Consider the following 19,308-nt stretch of genomic DNA (forward strand, 5'->3'; position numbering starts at 1 on the left):
GAGAAAGACATTAAACCAAGACAGACTTTACCCCCCTCCCTTCCCTGTTGTTTATACAGCTCCTGGAGCAAAGGGGCAGCATAAATTTAAGGCATTCACCAAAGAGAAAGGGAGCAAGGGAACACTCTGAAAAATTCTCTTAGAACTACCTGTTTTGAGGCACTGTGGAACAGAAGCAGCAGGTTGGATAAGGGGGGGAAAAGTCAGGGAACGGTATAGGTAGAAAAAAAATCCTGGACATGAGGCTGGATGGATGATACAGGAAGGGAAAACTGATTTCATAGAATAAGGGGAAAAAAAAATTACAGTGGATGTGAGAAAGAAGAACTTGAATGTCTGGAAGGTGGGTAGATAGGTTTTACTTGTGGGGCAAGAAACACCACTGGGCTGAAAGGACAAAATCGTCTTTCTGGCTGGGACAGCAACACTGATTCAGTCCTACACTGACAGTCACTTTTGGAGAGAACCTCAGGAGTCGAAAAGTCCTCACTGAGGGAAGAAGGGGTTCATACATTTAATGAAATTATCAGCCTCAGTGAGTCAACGTTTGCAGTTGCTTTTCCCGTGAATTGGTTCGTGTGCCTGGGATGCTTAGAGAGGAAGCAAGCCTGCTCCAGCAAGGAGCACGGCATCCCTGCAGTGAATCGGGTGGAACTGAAGCCAGAGTTCAGACACAAGCTACAGGTGTGAAGCGGCTGCTAAAGAGTCAAGTGACATTTTACACATCTGGAATATAAACGGTTAAGATCCTAGAACCCTGGTTTCTAAATGTACAGTTGACTTTCAAACACGTGGTGTGGAAGTAATGAGTATTACAGAGGTGAAAAACGTAAAGCTTATTGCGGATGCAAATCCTTGCACACAGTAAAACCATCCCATTTCTGAGAATCAGGCCCACGTCAAAAGAGTAAGACAGCAAATTGCAGAGATCTTGGGCTTCCTCACAAAATGCTGGGTCTTGGCAATACTATTCTTTGTAACATTTCTTTTAAGAACAGTGTTTCCACAAAATGTAGATGACAGTGAAAATATTTAAATTGCTTCTAACTTTATGGGAAAAATTACTTTTCTGCCATTTCTCTTCAGAAAGAGAAAGGAGATGACAAAGACAACAAAGTAATATTGTTAACTTCCAAATGAAATATAGAATAAAACAAAACCCCCCTTCCTTTTGCTATTTATAATTTCCATGAAAAAAAGGAAAAATGTACTTTTAATCTTTTTTGCAAAAAATGAAAAAAGTGACTTGTTCATCTCATCACCATTCTTATGTCTTCGGTAGCTTAATTATAGTTTCTGTCACACAGTAACAACCAGTAAGTATTCCCCTCCTACATCAGCTCATGGAGCTAGAGGAAGTTTCATATTGCATTTTTCAGGTTTTTGACATGTTGCTTTGTCCAGAAATTAATCATATAATGAGTGAACTTACCAATACTACCCAAGATCTTTATTTCATGAGTTTTGGTGCAGCATCGGTAAAATTAGCATATAGGTTTTCCACAAAGCCAAGCAAGGTGTTAGTTCTTCAAGAAACAAGAGGATATTGGTATTTCTAAATTTTATGTTGAGTTATGCCTGTGTTTCCTGCAGCCACATACTATGAAAGACAGAATGCGAATGTTCATTCCTTAGCAACCTGCACCAAGTACCTGTAACAAGTACTTTTATCCAAGAAAGGAAAAACAATTATCCATGATTAATATATTTTTTTACATTTGTTATTCAGGATTATGAGGTTAAAACCACTGTGTATATTTTTCATATTTAGGAAAATAAGCTTTTAATTTCTTCCAACTTCGCTCCTTGTAACATATATGAACCACTATCAAGACAGAAGCATGATGAACATGAAAGTGCTCAACATGGTAACGTGAAAACACCACAAAATTAAACTGTTTCTTGTTATTCACTAATTCCATTCTTCTGCTGAAGGGCATCCATCGAAACCTAGTGCAATATTACTGAAGAACCAAAATTAGCACTAAGTTCACCATTACAGTGGACCTGTGAGCCTGAAAAAACATCAAAATGGAAGAGGAAGCAAGAGTTAAATGAAAAAACAAGCTAATGCCACACACGTGGTGAGTCAGAGCATTCTTGTAAAGGAGAAAACATATTGCTGTGTCTGTGAAAGAAGTGTTTAAAATCAACACACCTACGTAAATATTTCTGCTGTTGGGTTTTGCTCTTAGCCTTTGCTACGCTGTTTGTTATCTCTGCTGAAGTACAGCTCAGGGGCAGTAAGTGCTTAAACACACAACTGATGGAAATAAAGGAGGACAGATGAAAAAACTAAAGGTAAAGAGAGGGGATAACAAGTAAACTACCACATAGCTTTTTTCAATTATTCTTATCTGCACTCTGCTGTGTCTTTATTTTTTTCCCCACCATGCTGCTCTCGCAGCTAGCACATCACACATCTGTGCCCAGAGCACGGACACAAACAGCAAAGGCTGCTGAGGGATACGGTGTCCTGGGCTGGTGCCCAGAAGTGTCCTGAAGCCAGTTTATCTGAGTACTAGAAAAACAGAAAAATCCATTGTAATGAAAATACAAAGCAGATGTAACATTCCTATGCCTTTTCCTTTGCAGAAAGATGTCATCCAGCCTGGAATAGTTTGTACCTAGGAAGCAGGATTAATTTCAACTATCAGTCATATCTCTAGTAAAAATAGGAGATCAGGAACAACACTACATCACCGCTGCCTGGGTCTTTACCCCAGTTTTATCCTTTTACGTCAGGCAATAAAACAGAATTTTGTGCCGAGTTCAGTCTGCTGTAAAACGTTAAATGTCCTAAACTCAACAGCGCAGCTTCCCTTATCAACCCAAACTGTGATCTTATCAGCAAACATCAGTGAAATAGTTGATACATCCTAAATCCTACAAAAGCCACACTCATCAGCATTAATTATCACACTCCCTTTTAACTTTTTACTGGTTGCAGCCATATTAGGCTTTTGGGGGTGTCTCGGAACTGGCAACAGATTGAGCAAGGATCACGGAGGTCATCTTACCCCATGTGTCTAAAGGCTGGCTTTGTAGTCGCTCTTTTCTAGTCCAGGAACAACGTGTATTATCATTTAAAATAATTTGTTCCTAGTTTGTGCAACACAGGACATGCGGTTCCAGACAGATCTTAAGGTCTGATCCTGATCCCAGGTTCACAGTGAACCCATTGAAGTTAACGGAACTCCAGCAAAGTAGAAGTAACACCAAGCACACCCGAGGAGGAAAGCCGAAGCAGTTATTGCACTACAGACCCAGGCGTGGAAATACACTTTATGCCAAGCTGCAAGAGGGAAGGACACAGACTTTCACCATTGTACAGCAGTAAGTTTGCTGTTTAATTTTGGGTCTAAGAAAATAGTCTAAGGTTGTTTTGATGACCGAGTTCCTAAGAATTAAAGTGTTAAAATGCAGTATTTCATTTCTCATTCATGATCGTTACTGCACATATTAGGAATTTGTGATTCTCTACTTACAGTGTGTCACAGACCCGCAGGGGTGCAGAGTCTGCACAGCACAGTAACTTACACACTGTTAGTTTGATGCTTCAGTGATTTCCTGCCCATTGACCGCAGCGCTAAAAAAAAATGAGTGACTTACTGCTACGAAGATTGACTGCAGTTTTTTCTGTTTTTTTAAACTGGTAATACCACCTTTACACAATAAAAAAAGACTCCTAAAGGGATAAAATGAAATAATAGAAGGCTGGTATCAAGTCCCACTTTCTAGCAGATGGCTTAACCAAATATACAGTTTCAGTGGAAATATTATTAATCTTTACAAATGGTTGCTTGGTTTGTCTCAAGGATGGGATGGAGACATGAAGACAGAAAATGTAAATAGCTGTGCGAGACTGACAATGGCTATCAATGAGGCTCTAAGCCGGGACCTAAAGTCCTCGTTTGTGTCATTCTGAAATTTTGTAGAAGTTGATAGCTGAAAGCCCCAGGGTCTGTTCCCTGCTATACGCAGACCTTTAAAAATAACGGGATCAGATGACAAAGAAAAACAGGGATCTGGAAAAGGTACTTGTACCCTATAGGGCAGAAATGCACTATCTCTGGAAAGGCTTTCCTATCTGGATAGAAATGGCCTGAGAATTAGAAAGAGAAGAGAACGGGAGACAGCTACTATTCCGAAGTTGTGCAGACACGACGCCAAGCTCTTCACATCTACATTTAATGACCACTGGCTACAGATTCAACTCTAACCCTGTAATCCTTCATGACCTGCTATCCACAGGACTTCCCTGCAGAAATAAAATCTTGCTAGGATATATCACTAGGATATTTCCTAGCATTGGAAACAACAATGTTGGAAACAACACTAGGATTGGAAACAACAAAACCACATGCAATAGGGTAAAAGAGCTTCTTCAAGTCAGCAAGTGACTGCATATGGTCATGTCTCTTCTTGCATCACTTAGTTTCTTAATTACATTACATGTGAAGGTCTCAGGAAAGGTAACAGTTGTTTCGAAAGTTCATCTGTCCCAATATATCATATGGGATAGCATAATGGAGTCTATTTTCACCACTCCTATGTGAATTTAATATCTCAGTTTCAAGTGGAAGTCGAAGCTAAAAGTATCCTTTGTGTACAGTTTGGCCTGCATATGTTCTGGGAACAGTCGTCCATAGTAGAAATTCAGTTGAATATGTAAAAGAACATGCCTGGGAAGAATTGCTGCTTCTAGGTCTTCCTGCTGGCAGCGCATTTCGTTTCTTTCTGGAGTGCATCTGATCCACGACACCTGCCTCCATTTCCCATGCTGTGCAAGCTAGATTACAATCCTTCAAATGATGAATATTGGTCATATATACACAATGTTAAAAAAACAAACTATGAATATCACCCGATACGTAACGCTTCTAACACATCCTAAAACACTGAACGGCAGAACGAGAACATTCGACCAGTGGCAGCAAGTGGTTTACAGCATCATAAAAGTTCATAACAGTTTAATTGATTTAACAACAAATAAGACCTCAGAAGTGCTAGAGGGAAATGCTTGGTTACTCCTGACCTGCCCTCACCTAACACGTGAGGAAAAGATAATTTTTCCTCTACCTCCTTCCTTTCTGCTATCCGTTTACGCGCTGCAAATAAGAGCAGAGTAAAGTCATGGCTTTCCAGCCACTGACCAGCTCTGAACTCATTTTACGCCTGCATATGATGCTTGTCACATGGTGACTTTTTAGTTTAAAGCTGTCTAATTCTGAATAAAAAAAAAAAAATCCAATGTTTTCTCTAGGAAGATCACATAAGAATCACAAATTTTCTCCGGTGCTTGAAAGAAATCTGTTCCTATAGCCTAAATGTTCAGAAAAGTGTTGTTACTTTTAATGTTGCCAGATCTGAAGTGATGAGATACTATGGGAAAGGTTATTCTTGCAGTATTTACAGATACAAGCAGAAGCAGAAGTGACAGAAATTTCAAAGTAAGACTGCTTGAAATACTTCCAGCTCAATTTTGCAGAACTTCTCCTCACAGAGATTCGGATATTCATCCAAACTTTCCATGCTTACCTGAACTAGACATGTGGTGATGGTAATTTTGGAACAGCCCAAACTCTCTGGAGAAGTAGAAGAGTTAGTACCACAAGACAAACGGATGTATTAGAAAAAATATTTTTTAAACACCCGAAAGCTCGCTGCAGATAGCCAAAGAAACAAACTTCCTGTAAGTTCTAAATTTCAGAGCTTTGCCAACAGAAATTTCTGTTTCAATTTGTCAGCAGCTATATAAACAAACTACCACAAGGCCAGCTGAGGTAGGACGTTACAGCACCACGTTTATGACCTGCACCATGTTCGTGTGCAGGCACAGGCTCCACTGGTTATCCAGGGCGGAGGAAGCACCCCACGTTCATCACTGAGTAAGACTACACAAATTTTTATCTCACTCTAAGTCAGTTGTGCACTACTGAACACTTGGAGCCGTTGTAAGTCATGCCTCAGATTGCCTCCTGGTCCTTAGTTCCCACAGTAGCAGCATCTCCTTCACTAGGGAAAAAAAGCCTTTTTGAGCTCTCTTAAGCCTTTGGTGCTGCAGTGGCAGTTGTTTTAACCTCTTAGAGTCCCTCAGTTTAGTACTTTAAATGCACATTTTCTGTGTCTTAATCCATTTTGCAGTTCCATATATCCATCATTCTCCAGAAGACATGTCTGTCAAACTGAGATACTGAGATTATTGAATATGAAAGACTTTAAAGCTTCTCAGACTTTAAAAACAAATTAAAAAATAAACTCATAATAAAGCTATTTCTGTCTTTTAAAACTTGTAATAAAACTGTTTCTGATGCTGCCTGCCTCAATAGTGTCTACGACAAGAGGTTTGTCCCTTATTCGGACAGCAAAACCCCCTCCCTCCCACTCCCCAGGATAATGCACAATTCCCTGTGCCGTGCACATGAAACAGTCCCTCCTACCCTCTCTGAATCTTCCTCCATACATATCTGCAGCAGTTTTTGTGCTGTGATCCTGCAGCTGCTCCCTTACTTCTTCTCACTGCTCCCACTTCCCATCTGAAAGGGGGAGAAAAAAAAAAAAAAGCTCCAGACACTTCTAATCTGTTCCCACACTCCATCTCCACTTTGCAAAGCTCCCAGTGCTGCTCTTGTAAGAGATGCTGCTGTGAAACACAGAAGAGCCAGCACCTACAATTTTAGGAGAAAACTTTCAAGCTACAGCAGGAAGTAGAAAGGGAAATTCTTTGCGGCTTGCATCGAGCAAGCCCCTCTTCTGCATTTTGTGGGGCCCCTGGTTTGCTTTCTTCACCAGCCACCTCTGCCACGGCCCAGAGCAGAGCAGAAGGCAGCAGAAGTGTGCCTTACCACGCTGCTCCTCAGCACCACGTGGCAAAGCAGTGAGAAGACAAAGGCATTTAGTTTATGTGATAGTATCTGATATCACACTGTGTAGCTAAGGTGCCTGATTTCAGCAAAAGGGAATAACCAAGGGTATTGTGGTGCCAAAAATATAATTTCTTTGATCATGCAAGAAGTTTAAACACAGTCTTTGTTAATTATATCTAAAATTTTTGCTGCAAATGTACGTTGTTTTGTGAGGGACCAACAAAAACTATCTCAAGGAGTTAGTGCAAGATGATTCGAGAAAGTGTACACGTGCTTTCTGCAGCCCAGGACACCAGAGCCCACCCGTATCACCAGTCCTACCACTGACGTGCTGCACTTGGTAGGAGCGAGTCAGAGTCAGCAGCAGCGACAGCAGGAGTGCTGCAGTGCCAGATCCACGTGTGAACACCAACAGTCGGAGCGAGAAGGGTGGCAGCCGTTCATCTGCCCTCAACATTGTTAAGAGCGAAAATACTTCACAAGTATCACATTTGCTGTTGGCTGGGGGTTTATTAGGTAACATGGAATCCTCAAATCCCTTGTTGGTTGAAATTGCTGCACTCAGCTCAAGTCAGCCTTTGTAGTCCTACATACCTGAGTTAAAGGGTCCTTACAGTGCATCACCATTATTCCCTAAACACCTGTTTCTTAGTCCATGAGACAAGTCTGCTAAGAAATCTCTGCATTTAACTTTTTTCATTCTTTTATGCAATTTTTTCTCCACATCTTAATAGATTCCCTCTCTTCACTCTCATACTCTAGGGAAGTTGTTATAACAAGACCCAAACTTCAGATGAAAATTAAAACTAGAAAAATTTTCCACTTAAAATCTCTGCTATCTTAAAAAAGGTAGCAATTCTGAATGTCTCAGGTCTGTGTGACTGCGTACTACTCGACCCAGAGCCAACGCTAGACTGTCCATCCAAAGGAAATTCAAGAATGGGTTGAAGAGGCCATTTTCTCTAATCCTCTGCTAAGATTAGGGACACTTCTTGCCTTTGCCAGGGCCTAGGATTAATGAACAAGGAGGAACTGACGTGCTTTTAACTTGGGCTGTTTCTGCTGCCTTTGCCACTCCAATAAGAATGGACGGATTAATGCCACCTCCTAGTCCAAAAAGCGTCACAAGAATTTGATTATGCATTGCTACTGGTTACCATACTTTGCATTTTTTGCTAATAACGTAACCAAGCATGCAACGTACTGCTGATAATAGAAACATTAATCTTTCTAGATCAAGCCCCAGCACTACTCAGCCCAAAGCACAAAAGGCAGCATGTGTCAAGAGCAGCTCTGCCAGTTGGAAAGTCTGATGTACCACCTTCCTAGTGGAAAAAGTTGATTCGTTTGTAGCAAAGGTATTCACTAGAAATGCATTTTGTTTGAGAAAGCCCAGAGAGGCTGCTGTTGGTATTTGCTGTGGATGTCCGTGGTGTTACCATCAGGCTTTCTTGCAGTGTATGTGTGGGTTTGGCTCCGGCCAGCATCACCATGCAGGCTGGGGATTCCCCAGCCAGTGGGACATGCCACCAGTGTGGAGTCCATTCCCCCACCGTGAACTGCTCGGTTCCTCCAACTCCACTGTCCCAAGCAGACATCTGTCCAGCCCAGCAGCAGGTACATCCTGAGCCGCAGCTGCAGTGGAGACACCAGAGATGCTGACAGCATCCTGCCACCCAGCAGGCTGGTGACAGACCCACCAGCCATGGAGGTGACTCTTTTGGAGACAGAGCTCCAGAGCTTCAATTGTCTTCACAAAATATCTGTGTCATTTCCCTCCTCAGGCACAAAGGAAGAGGGTTTGGTAACACCCTGAGCAGCAGATAAACAAGTAAACAAGTACAGGTACTAAGCACCGTGCCTTGCCTAGGAGGAGCTTCCATATCTGGTTCAGATAGGCACTTTGGTATCTGATTCAGCACCAAATACAGAGGTGGCTTTGCTCAGGGTGTGGCAGGAAAAAGAAATCATAAACAAAGAGCAAGCCCACACTTAAAGCACATCTCCTCGGCTCTAAACCGCATTCACTTCTGTTTTTCCTTCCTCCTTGTCTCCCCCTCCCCTCTTATCATGTTGCAGTTGTGCTAAAAACTGATGGATGTCCTGGAGAAGGAATCAGAAGTCACTTTAAGTTCATTTGTTCGAGGACTGGGCCTGTTCCGTATACCAGGCACAGGCTTTGGAAGAAATATTCATGAAAAACCACAGTACAAACCCACAATACCCAGCTTAAGTACAAGTGAATGATTTAATACCTGTCAATCTCAAACAGCAGGAACAGTTATATTGTGCCTTAAACAAGCTTAAACCACTAACCATATTAGTTTCATGCTTCAGCAGGTGTCTGTGCACTGTCTGAGTTAGTATTTCACTATGTAACCTGCACATACACCCAGTAGTTTAGAAGCTAATTTGGAGAATACCAGTATCTGTTTAACCCTCTGATATCTTTCCTACTTAATCCACAAAAGAGTTCTTTCTTATGCTAAGTAAGATGAATGAAAATACAGAGAAAATAAGAGAAAAAGGTCAACATTTTCTTCAAGCGTGGATGAATTTTGGGTTCTTAGTTTCCAGCGAACAGGACTCACTTCTACACGTGGCAGGCCTCAACACTTCCAGGTGACTTCAGCATGAGCAATAGTGCACTAAAAAATCTTCTCCAGCATGACCTGGTTGCATCCACAGACTGAGCTCTAGCATGAATTAATTTGCCCTATGGTCAGTTTGCAACACCTAAGTATCCATGCCCAGAAAATTAATGCTTGGTTTTCAGACAGCCTTCTTAAAAAAAAAAAAAAAAAATCCAATAACGTTTCTTTTGCACCTATTTCAATCAGGCTGAAAGTTTCATCCCAAGGTGCTTCAAGTTGCAATAAAGATGATGGGAGTCCACAGACTCTGTGATAAGTCTCACTCTTAAAATGAAAATAGATCTGTATTGAGGAAGTCCCTGTGCAAATGAGGAGCTAGCAGGGTTTGTTTTGTAGTGAGTGTCCAAAACAATCTTTATATAGTGTTTCTCAAAGCAGGGAAGACTGACAGAGGCATAGCAAGTTCATAACAGCACAATCTTAACATCCAGCACAGTAAAAGAACAACCGTCTTGGTCCTTCAGATGTTGATAAGAGTTGTCAGTGACACTACAATGCATTGACACCGCTAGTTGAAGCGGACCAACCTACCGAGGAGGTTTCAGAAGCAGGCAACACCAACGCCTCATGACCTAGACCAAGCTCAGAGGTTGCTAAATGCACACCCAACACAGAAGAATGCTGTTCTGAGCAAGATGAAGGCAGCAGGGCCTTCAGCCTGCTCTCAGACTAAAAGGACATTACAGCAATTCGTTTGATGGCGAGCAAAGATGTTGGAAGCTGCTACAGGTTGGAAAAAGGGACCGATTTGTGCAGATCATTCAACCAGTTGAAGGAATCTGCTGTTGTGGTCTGAATGGCACTTGAATTATCATGGAAGACAAACGTTCGAAAGATGACCCAAAAATTTATCCTGTTCTCTTCAGGACTAATGCTAACCAGGAAAATGACTGAAACATCTTCATAATTACTGTATCCACCAGTAGCAGCTTCTGTCTGCAGCACTGAGAAAAAGGTTTGATGCATCCATGTGGAATTCTTACTTAGAGGAAAAATGAAGCATGGAGACTTTAGCTATGGCTAAAGTGATGCTTTGTTTTATCTTTAAAAGAGATGAGTCCAAACTCCACCTGTACAGGATTAGGATACATTCTGTACAACTGCCATGTTTGAGCCTTCAAATTAAGAACACACCTGAACAGTAATAGACTTCTCCATCATCAAGAGACAGTTCTTAGCAGAAGGCAGGCTTTAACAGCTCATTAAATCACTAGCAACTCACACTGATTGAGCTGACACAGCACAGAGGCGTCCAAAAAAAAAAAAAAGTCAAGAAAAATAGGCAAGTATCAGAATTACACATTGTGAGCCTCAAAAAAGTCAGAAGACGTTGCCCAGAACCCACTGAGCCCTATGTGACTCAGTAGAAACAGGCTGCAGCACAGCAGTTCCCACTGCTTGGCAGAGAACCAAGCTGAAGTCTCTGAGCAGCACAGCAAAAGCCATCCTCACTACCACACTAGAGGTCACGATGGGTGCTTGAATTTTCTTCCATAGGACACAACTTTTTAGAGTTTGGCCTGAAGGTCATCACTGCAAAGGAGCAATCACTGCTCGGGACCAGAAACAGATAGAGAAATCCAAACAGAGCTGTGTACAGCTGTTTCAGTTAAGCTAGCACCACATCAGAGGTCACGGTGTTGTGCCACCCAGACATCAGGAGAAGAATCAAAATGGGTCTCTGACACCATTTCAGTTTCTGCTTCCTGCCTCGCTCCAGGTGGAGAGGAACGTGCCCGAGCCCGTGGTCTGATACAAATCTCTCCTTTGCTGGCAATCCCAGCCCTGGTGAGAGGGGGTACCGAGGGGGCACCGAGGGGGCCACACGCTCACGCTTGGTCAGAAGAAGGAGGAGTATCTCTTCCAAGCTAGGGTATCTCTTGTATCAAAGCAAAAGGAAGTTTCTACAATGAATGCTGCCAAAAAGGTAAAGGCTTTTTTGTAATTCAATAATAGTGTACAGCAGGAGCTTTAAAATACAGCGAGTGCTTCAGCTGTTCACTCTATTTGGAAAAGAAAACGAACAAATGTACATTACAGATGTAATTGGATTGAGAGGCAAAATGAACAAGAGATGCTGCTTTTAAATGAGTTTCTTTTGGACACAAGGAGGTAAGTTGCAGCAAAGGGAGAAAATAAAGAAAAATAAGTCTGAGAATTCAAACTACTTTACCAAATTTCACAGCTCTGTGGAAAATGCATTTCAAATGACTCTAAGACGTTGCAGCGGTAGCATAAAACCCACTACAAACACAGACCAGGAAGAGAACATGTTCTTTTTATACAATTTCCCTGTCTGTGCTGATTTGTGTATGCAGGCGGGACAGCTTTTTTTCCTCCAAAAAGTACAGAAAATTTGAAATGTAATCTTACAACACTACACTAAAATCTGTCTCCAATTAGTATGCACAATTTCAAAATGAGCTTCAAGCCACATGTGATATCTTTCAACTTTGACCCGTATTTCCAAAAGAAAAACAAGTTGCTCCTTACGATAAGGCTATCGGTTACAAACAGGAGTCCATGTCACAAAGTTTGCAGCAAACTGCATGTTACCAGGAAAACAAATCTTCCCCGTAGAACAAATCTTGCTAATTCTGGCTCTCCTTTACGTGGCTCATAATCAAAGCATTGTATTGTGTTATTTGAACATCTTCCTAAATTGCTATTTCCTTGGAAAGCTCTGAAGGCCAGAAAGCAGTATTTACCCACTGACAGCAACGCACAGCAATCTTTTCTGACAGAAAGCTTCGAGGGAGATGAGGACTCAGGAAACACAACTTTTTCTGGCCAACTCTGAAGCAGAGGAGGAATTAGTCTGGATCTGAACAGCCTCATGCAGGAAACACGCTACCATGATATCTCCAGTGAACAGCTCCACAAGGAACATCATCAAGAGCACCCGTAGACAAACCAAGGACATTTTTTGTACACTGTCCTTTTTGCCACCCTGGGTCCTATTCCTATTAGCATCACTGATGAATAATATACCAAGCAGGGCAAGAGATCCCTCTATTGATCTCTTCAGTCTCTAGGAATACCAACTCTCAACTAGATACCTACCTTCACCACTCACTAACTCTTTGTATACATTTAGCCAGGGAGGAGAATCGGGGAAAAAAGAGAGCAGACCCACGGGTAGAGCTGAAACAGAACGAATGAAAACACCAGCAAAACCAACAGAGACATACTTAGATAAATGAATATCCACTCATCACAATCAACCAGAGAGCAGTCCTCAGGAGAAGCCAGAGAAGGAGCATGAGAAAGCCCAGAGGAGCTCCCTTGCTCCTCAGCAACCCTTTGTAATGACCATGACATGATGGGATGGGTTACACCTGCAGCTCACTCAGGTCAGCTGCTCTGGCTGGCTTGAACCTGTTACTGGCCAGCCCAGCATGGCTGGGCTGGGATTCTGTCCCAGCCAGACCAGGACACTCTTACAGTAGCCACTGCTACTAATCACCTCCCCCCTGGTCACCAGCAGGGAACCCAGTTAATCAAACAGTGCTAAATTGTACCTGGCAAAGGCAAATGCTGGGAAATATGATCTAAGCTCATTTTCCATCCAGTGCCACCAGCCTTTTCTACCTTTTGGGGACAACAAGTTAGTCCCAGCAGGGATAAGGCAAATGATTAGTGGCTTAGAATGCCAGAGAGGGTCAGATATAGCTGCCCCTTGCATAGGATGCAACAGATTAGCTAGATTCTGAATACTAGTTTTGCCTTTATAACACCAGTTTACATCTGTACCCTCTACATTGTTGCTCATTGCTTTCAAATTCACAAACAACAAAAGAAATAAAATAATTGCATAATTAACATAATCTGTATTGAATGCATACAAAATGTATGTTATGATTATTTTTTAAAGTATTTAGCAACAGGTTTCCTAAACTGCATTAAGATGAATTTAAAGCTTCTTACCTACAGCCTTACAGACGTCGTCGTCTCATCTCAAACTGCCATCAACCAGCAACAGTTTTAACTATTTCAAAAAACGGAAAACATCTGGGTCACATGTCTATAGACAGCATTTGAGTTAATCTCCTACAGCTCATAAAGACAGAAAGAAAGCAGGAAAAAAAAGTAAAATAAAACCACTTCCTGCAACAGCAGAAGCTAACCATCTCACCAGTGAGCAACTTACACTCAGGTTTAGTGCAAACCTCTTCCAGATTGGAAAAAAAGCCAAATTTGAAAGTACGAAAGCAGCTCCTCTGTTAAAGTTGCAACAAACAGGGAGGGTTAGTTTTTGCAGAAGGTAAACATGAGGTTTAAAAGGAAATGCTGAAAGGAATTACGATTCTAAGCCTCAAGACAACTTCCCTTTTCTTACCTTCAATGAAACCCTTTGAGTACTGAAATAAATAGCTTGCAACAAATCTGCTTTGCTATTTTGCAATGTAGCTTTAGTAAATGTGACACTTAGAATAGTGTGACTTTAGACTTACAAAATAGCAAATTTTAGCCAATCAGAGAGTTTGCCACTAAAAAACCAAACTACTTGTACTATTGCCCGGTGAAGGTCGCCCAGATAAACACTTCTGTTTCTTTGATTTTCTGTTTTAGCACTTCTCCATGAAGCAGTCCCTGGAGAAGCACGGGCACAGGCAGCTGCTGCCCCGCGTCACTTCCCGCAGCATCTTGCACCGTAACGGTCCCGCTCAGGCAGGGAAAACCCAGAGAACCAGCAGATTCAGACACAGCTTTGCACCTTCCTAGAGCCCCTTCCCTGCATATGCCTTGACCAGCGTCTTCCTCTGTGGCCTTTTTTTCAGCAAGGAACGATAGTATCATGGCAATATTTCTAGCTTGACTTACAAAACAAGGGCTCATCTCCCTGGTTCAGCGGGGGTTCACCTGCAGGGCAGGGTGGTTGTGCTGTGGGTACAAGAACTCTCACGGTGCTGGTCAGGCTGCAGAGCTCTCTGTTGATGCTTTGGCAGAATAGGAGGACCTTTTTTTTTTGGTTGTGCCCCACAACAAAACGAAGAGCTGCCATATGACCTGAGAAAATCAAGGCCATCCTGAAGTTTAAGGATTTGTCCCAACAGTGAAGTAAAATGAACCCTACGGACAGGGCTGCCAGTGGAGTTTCTCAAGATGCACTCCATCTGTCCAGACGTCCAGCAGGAAATTCATTGGGTGCCCTAACGAAGGATCCTGCTGAACATCCCATGGAGAAAGGGCAGAGATTGTTAGGAAAAAGGAGCTGGGGCTGGAGAAGAGTTTAGGAAGACCTAGAAAGGGATCATGACAAATTTCACAAGGCTGCAAAGAAAAGACTGATTTGTAGGCAGATCATTTCCTATTGCAGAAAAAAAAAAAAAAAAGAAAAAAGAAAAAAGAAAAAAAGAAAGTTTCCTGTAGAGAACAGCTTTAGTACATCATGAACTTACTGAAGCGCATGGGAAGCGAGACCTTCAGGGACTCAAGAAGAATACCAGAAAGAAAAAGGGGCAGCATAACACCACCAAAGGAATCACAGAGCTATTAGGCCACAGAGTGACCCTAACATTATTATTATTGATTTTGTAGTAACTTCTGCAACCTCCATTTCATGGCCAAAGATCCAATTATGCTAAAGGCCAGAGCCAAAACCACCCTGGTTCCCAAACACATACTACGTACACCAAGAGGTAACACACATGTACAGACAGGAGAGGGAGTTGAACAGCATGACAGCTGGTCTTCACCATTCTAAACTAAACTTTGATTTCTTTGTAGGCACTGCATTTTAGGGATGTATTTTAAAGATGGACTTTTGGAACCAAAAAAGTGGACATTGTGTATGAGTGGTTGTTTCTCCCATGTGTGAGGAGGTGAGAAAGCAGTACTGTGCTTTTCTGTAAACTAACAACTGCTACTGCTTGAAGAACCAGCAGCAGTAGTAATTAATTACTAGCTCTTTTAAAGAACAGTATATGTTTCAACTGATTTTGTCAAATGGAATGAATTTCAATTGAAAAACCTATTGCAGCCTTGTAGATCTTATGATTTTCCTCAAATAAAACCATCAAAAGCATTTTTACAACTACAAAATATTTGTGAAGAGTGTGGACAACAGAACTTCATCACTAAAATGTGAAGACGCCACCATCAAACTCGTAAAATCCTGCAGCAGAACTTGCCTGTGTCACCTTGTCCAAAACCTAGATTACTGGGGACATGACATTTTTCATGAAAATGTCTTTCACTGTACACCTAACATTTCAAGTCAAGTTGCATACTCTGTCTGATTTCCCTCGCATCCATTTGACAGTATGTCAGCAGTGACAAAATTCTATAAAAGGATGGCAGCTTTGCATACTGCTTAAACTTATGCAGCACAAGCTTCCTGTGTGATCTCTGGAAGGCTGAAAATACTTTAGATGTGCAAAAAAACCCAGTTTAGCAAAATCTACGAGCTCGTTTAATCTAAGTAAAACTAAACAGGAAACAGAAACTGCACAGACATTACCTGGAGCAGATTGTTGCTCAACAGGGTGGTTGCTGCCTGTTTGCTGTGCAAGTTAAAGACGGAGCGTCATTTCTGAAGCTCAGATTTCTTGCCCCCATTTCAGTGACTCATGGCGTCATGGCTTATGAGACGTGTCATCACGCTGGTGAACATCCAAGTTTCCACTGAGCACAACAGAGCATTAAGGCTAAAACTGCAGGTTTAAAAATCGCTATTGACTGAGGATGCTGAATGCCCAGCAGCTATTACCAACTCTGTTATGACAAATTCAAGAAGTATCATAAGCTTCATCAGGTGCCTGAACAGCAGTTCCAAGACTTGTTCTGGACCCACAGCCTTCTGAGAGGGAAAGAAAACTTGACTTTTTTTTCTTTTTGCCTAGTTCTGCCTTTACTCTCTGTTGGAATGACTGACAGGCAGCCCGTTGTCTGCCTTGTGGAGCAGACACCCAGTGGCAAATGTAATTCAGCGGGTAAATCGGGCCGTAACAGACAATACAAACCTGGACAGCATGCAGGCACAAGCCTGGAAGAACAACTGTGCATCCAATGGCTGGTTCCAGAAGAAAATAATTTTTTATTAATAAAAATGGATGAAGTTCCAAAACTTTGCGACTCACTGGGAAAAAACCTAGGAAACTAGTAGACTATATGAAATGAAGAAACAATGTGTTATTTCCCACATTCCTCACCAGAAAAAATGATATTTTTCATATTTGTAGTAGGTTTTAAAATATTTAAATTAAAAAGGAGAACAAAGAATTATGTCTGTATGGACAGTAATTCATAGTCTTGCTCACAGCAGTTGTTTGCTTGGAAAGCTGATGTCCATTCAGTAGCCATTATTTTTTTTGCTGTAAGGACTTTGAATATTTAATCGCAGCAAAAACATTTCTAGGAGCACATTCTCACGTATTGAGAAGGCCATGCACAGGGCCATGTAACAGCTCCAATAATTTATAGTCCAAGTTAACAGCAGTCTTTAACATTACCTGCTTGGGCAATAAATGCTTATTATGTAGGAGCTTGTATGTAAATGTCAATGTAAATATACAGTAATGGTTAAATTCACACAACCCTCTCAACCATAACATACATTATAAACATTCTGGTATCATCTTCCAAAACATTTTATTCTGAGCTGATTTTTCCCCCTAAACAATCCATTTTACTTACCGCAGTCTTAAAAGCGCAAAAGATCTTTTTAAAAAATTGTCACAGGTGGTAGGAAATAGATCTTCAGAGATTCTCCAGCAGTTTAATGTTGGCTATATGGAAGGACCATATGCTCTGTGACTTGAGGTCTAAAACCCACAACATTCAAATTTTACGAGACAAAAGATCTTGCATTAAAACATCTCTTAATAGATGAGCTGCTAAAGTTTCGATAACAGATATACTTCACGAAGCAACATAGAAGTTTAGGACAGAATTGTCTGGACATTTACTTCCTAATAAAGATCATTTTGCCTTATAATATGGTTTGGATTTAGAAATAGTCATAGGAAAATAGCATCTTTCTTTATTTTTATACTCACTATTTTTCACGCCTACCTAATGTCATTTTTCACTGTTTGAAAAAAACTTTAGGACACTGAAATCGATGAAAACTACTAGATAAGAAAGTTCTACATAAATCCAAACTGGTCATTTTCTCTGCCTTTTCCAGGTGTTTTAGTGATCTTGAAACTGATTTTAAAGGCCAGCTTTGCCTAGGGTTATTTTTAATAACTCCAAAAAGCCACTCCAACTCATTGTATAGCTATACTGTACTAAAAAAGAGACAAAAACTCAGCATATGTTGATGCATTATGTAAAGACTTTCCTTGACAGGATTTAGTTACATGCAAGCTTTAAATGCAGTGTAAACGCATTTTCTGGAGTGTTAGGCCTCCGAGTGCTAAAAGTGCTACAATACCAAACTGCCAAAAAGGTGGTTTTACATCACACAATAATGGACCTTAAAAAGACAAATGAGTCATGCACTTTGGGTGACAATATCTTCATCTATGCAACCATGATCAAGCCAGAGTTACAAAGCAGCGCTAGCAAAATCTGCTTCAAAGCCCTTCTCTTCTCTCTGGTGTTCACCACTGGCTTCGGGTGTGACCCAAACTCCACACTAATAGATTGTTGACTGGAGATATTCCAAAAACTGTCAGTGTTTTCACAGTAAAGGAAATATATAGTGGCTATCCTTGACATAAAACTGATATTCCACTCAGTGTTGTTTCTACCTCTATTAAAAAAGCTTCAGCTATGTGGCAAATAACAGTGGGGAAAGCACCAAGCCTTGTAAAATCCCACGCTGAGGATGAATGCAGAAGAAAGCTGAGATGCTATGGGATATTCTCTTCTTTTGCTTCAGCCTTGAAGGAAGAAAAGGCTCATTTCTACAGTATCAAATTCCACATTCACAAAAAGATAAACGTAAACATACACAAGGCATTCACAAACATAATGTGGCCCCCACCAAATCTAGTGGAAATAAGAAGCCATTGCTTGTCTCTTCCTGATACAGCTTTTATCCGTGTGGTAGGCTCTGCTCTTGCCCTGCCCCAGCCAATGATGCCATCACAGAGTGAGTCAGAACTGCCTGGGCAGTTGTGCCAGAAGAAAGAAGTCAATAAAAACAAGAGAAAGTCAGATGCAGGAAGTAGAACCACTCCACAGACAGATGATTGTCCTCTCTCGCGTCCAGAAGATTTCAGGGAAGACTATGTTGCCTGAAATGGACTGGGAAACCAAAAAAATGAAGCAGTTTATCAAAGACGAAGCAGTTAGTTGAATTAAATAATTCAGTGTGTCAGCTCCAATCGCTTCCTGTGATTTCATTTGCCCATGTAATACAAGGATACTTTGAGTTTTTGTGCTTGGCTGCACTCTGTTGCCCTTTTCTCCAGCTCCCTTCTTCTGACAGGCAATTGCTATTGTACATTGTCATATGATTTGGGAGACGTCAGGAAATCTTATTGGTGAACGGGGAGAGGGGTATCCAGATTTGGGGGAGGGGGAAAAAAAAAAAAAGGAAAAAAACAAATGCAACACCACCAGCACAACTAATCAACTAATAGCCACCGGGCTGAGTAGTAGATGCGTTGGCTGATTGCACTTCTTGGAAGACTTCTTCACAGCAGCCACCTACAGAAAATGAGGAGGTCTTTACTCAGACCACCGCAATACATCTCCACAAATACTTTTAATTTCGGCTTGCTTCAAGGCAGGCAAAAATACAAAACCGATGGCCCTCATTCTATAGCTTTTGAGATTGTTCCAGTTTTTTGGTTCCTTCTAATCTCTACAGCCTGTGGTCTCTGAAGTCA

General features: G+C 41.4%; 1 protein-coding gene across 1 annotated transcript in view; it reads right to left on the bottom strand.

Annotated features, from left to right (window-relative positions):
• ARHGAP15 (Rho GTPase activating protein 15) overlaps positions 1–13,478 on the bottom strand; it is a 329,505-nt gene extending 316,027 nt beyond the window's left edge. Inside the window, exon 1 of the mRNA XM_086465681.1 lies at positions 13,451–13,478. The gene's annotated coding sequence lies outside the window, so the exon portion shown is untranslated. The remainder of the gene's footprint in view (positions 1–13,450) is intronic.
• Between the last annotated feature and the right edge of the window lie 5,830 nt (positions 13,479–19,308).

The sequence above is a fragment of the Leptosomus discolor genome, chromosome 5 (assembly GCF_034619465.1).
Source record: "Leptosomus discolor isolate bLepDis1 chromosome 5, bLepDis1.hap2, whole genome shotgun sequence".
In the NCBI taxonomy this organism is placed as follows: Eukaryota; Metazoa; Chordata; class Aves; order Leptosomiformes; family Leptosomidae; genus Leptosomus; species Leptosomus discolor.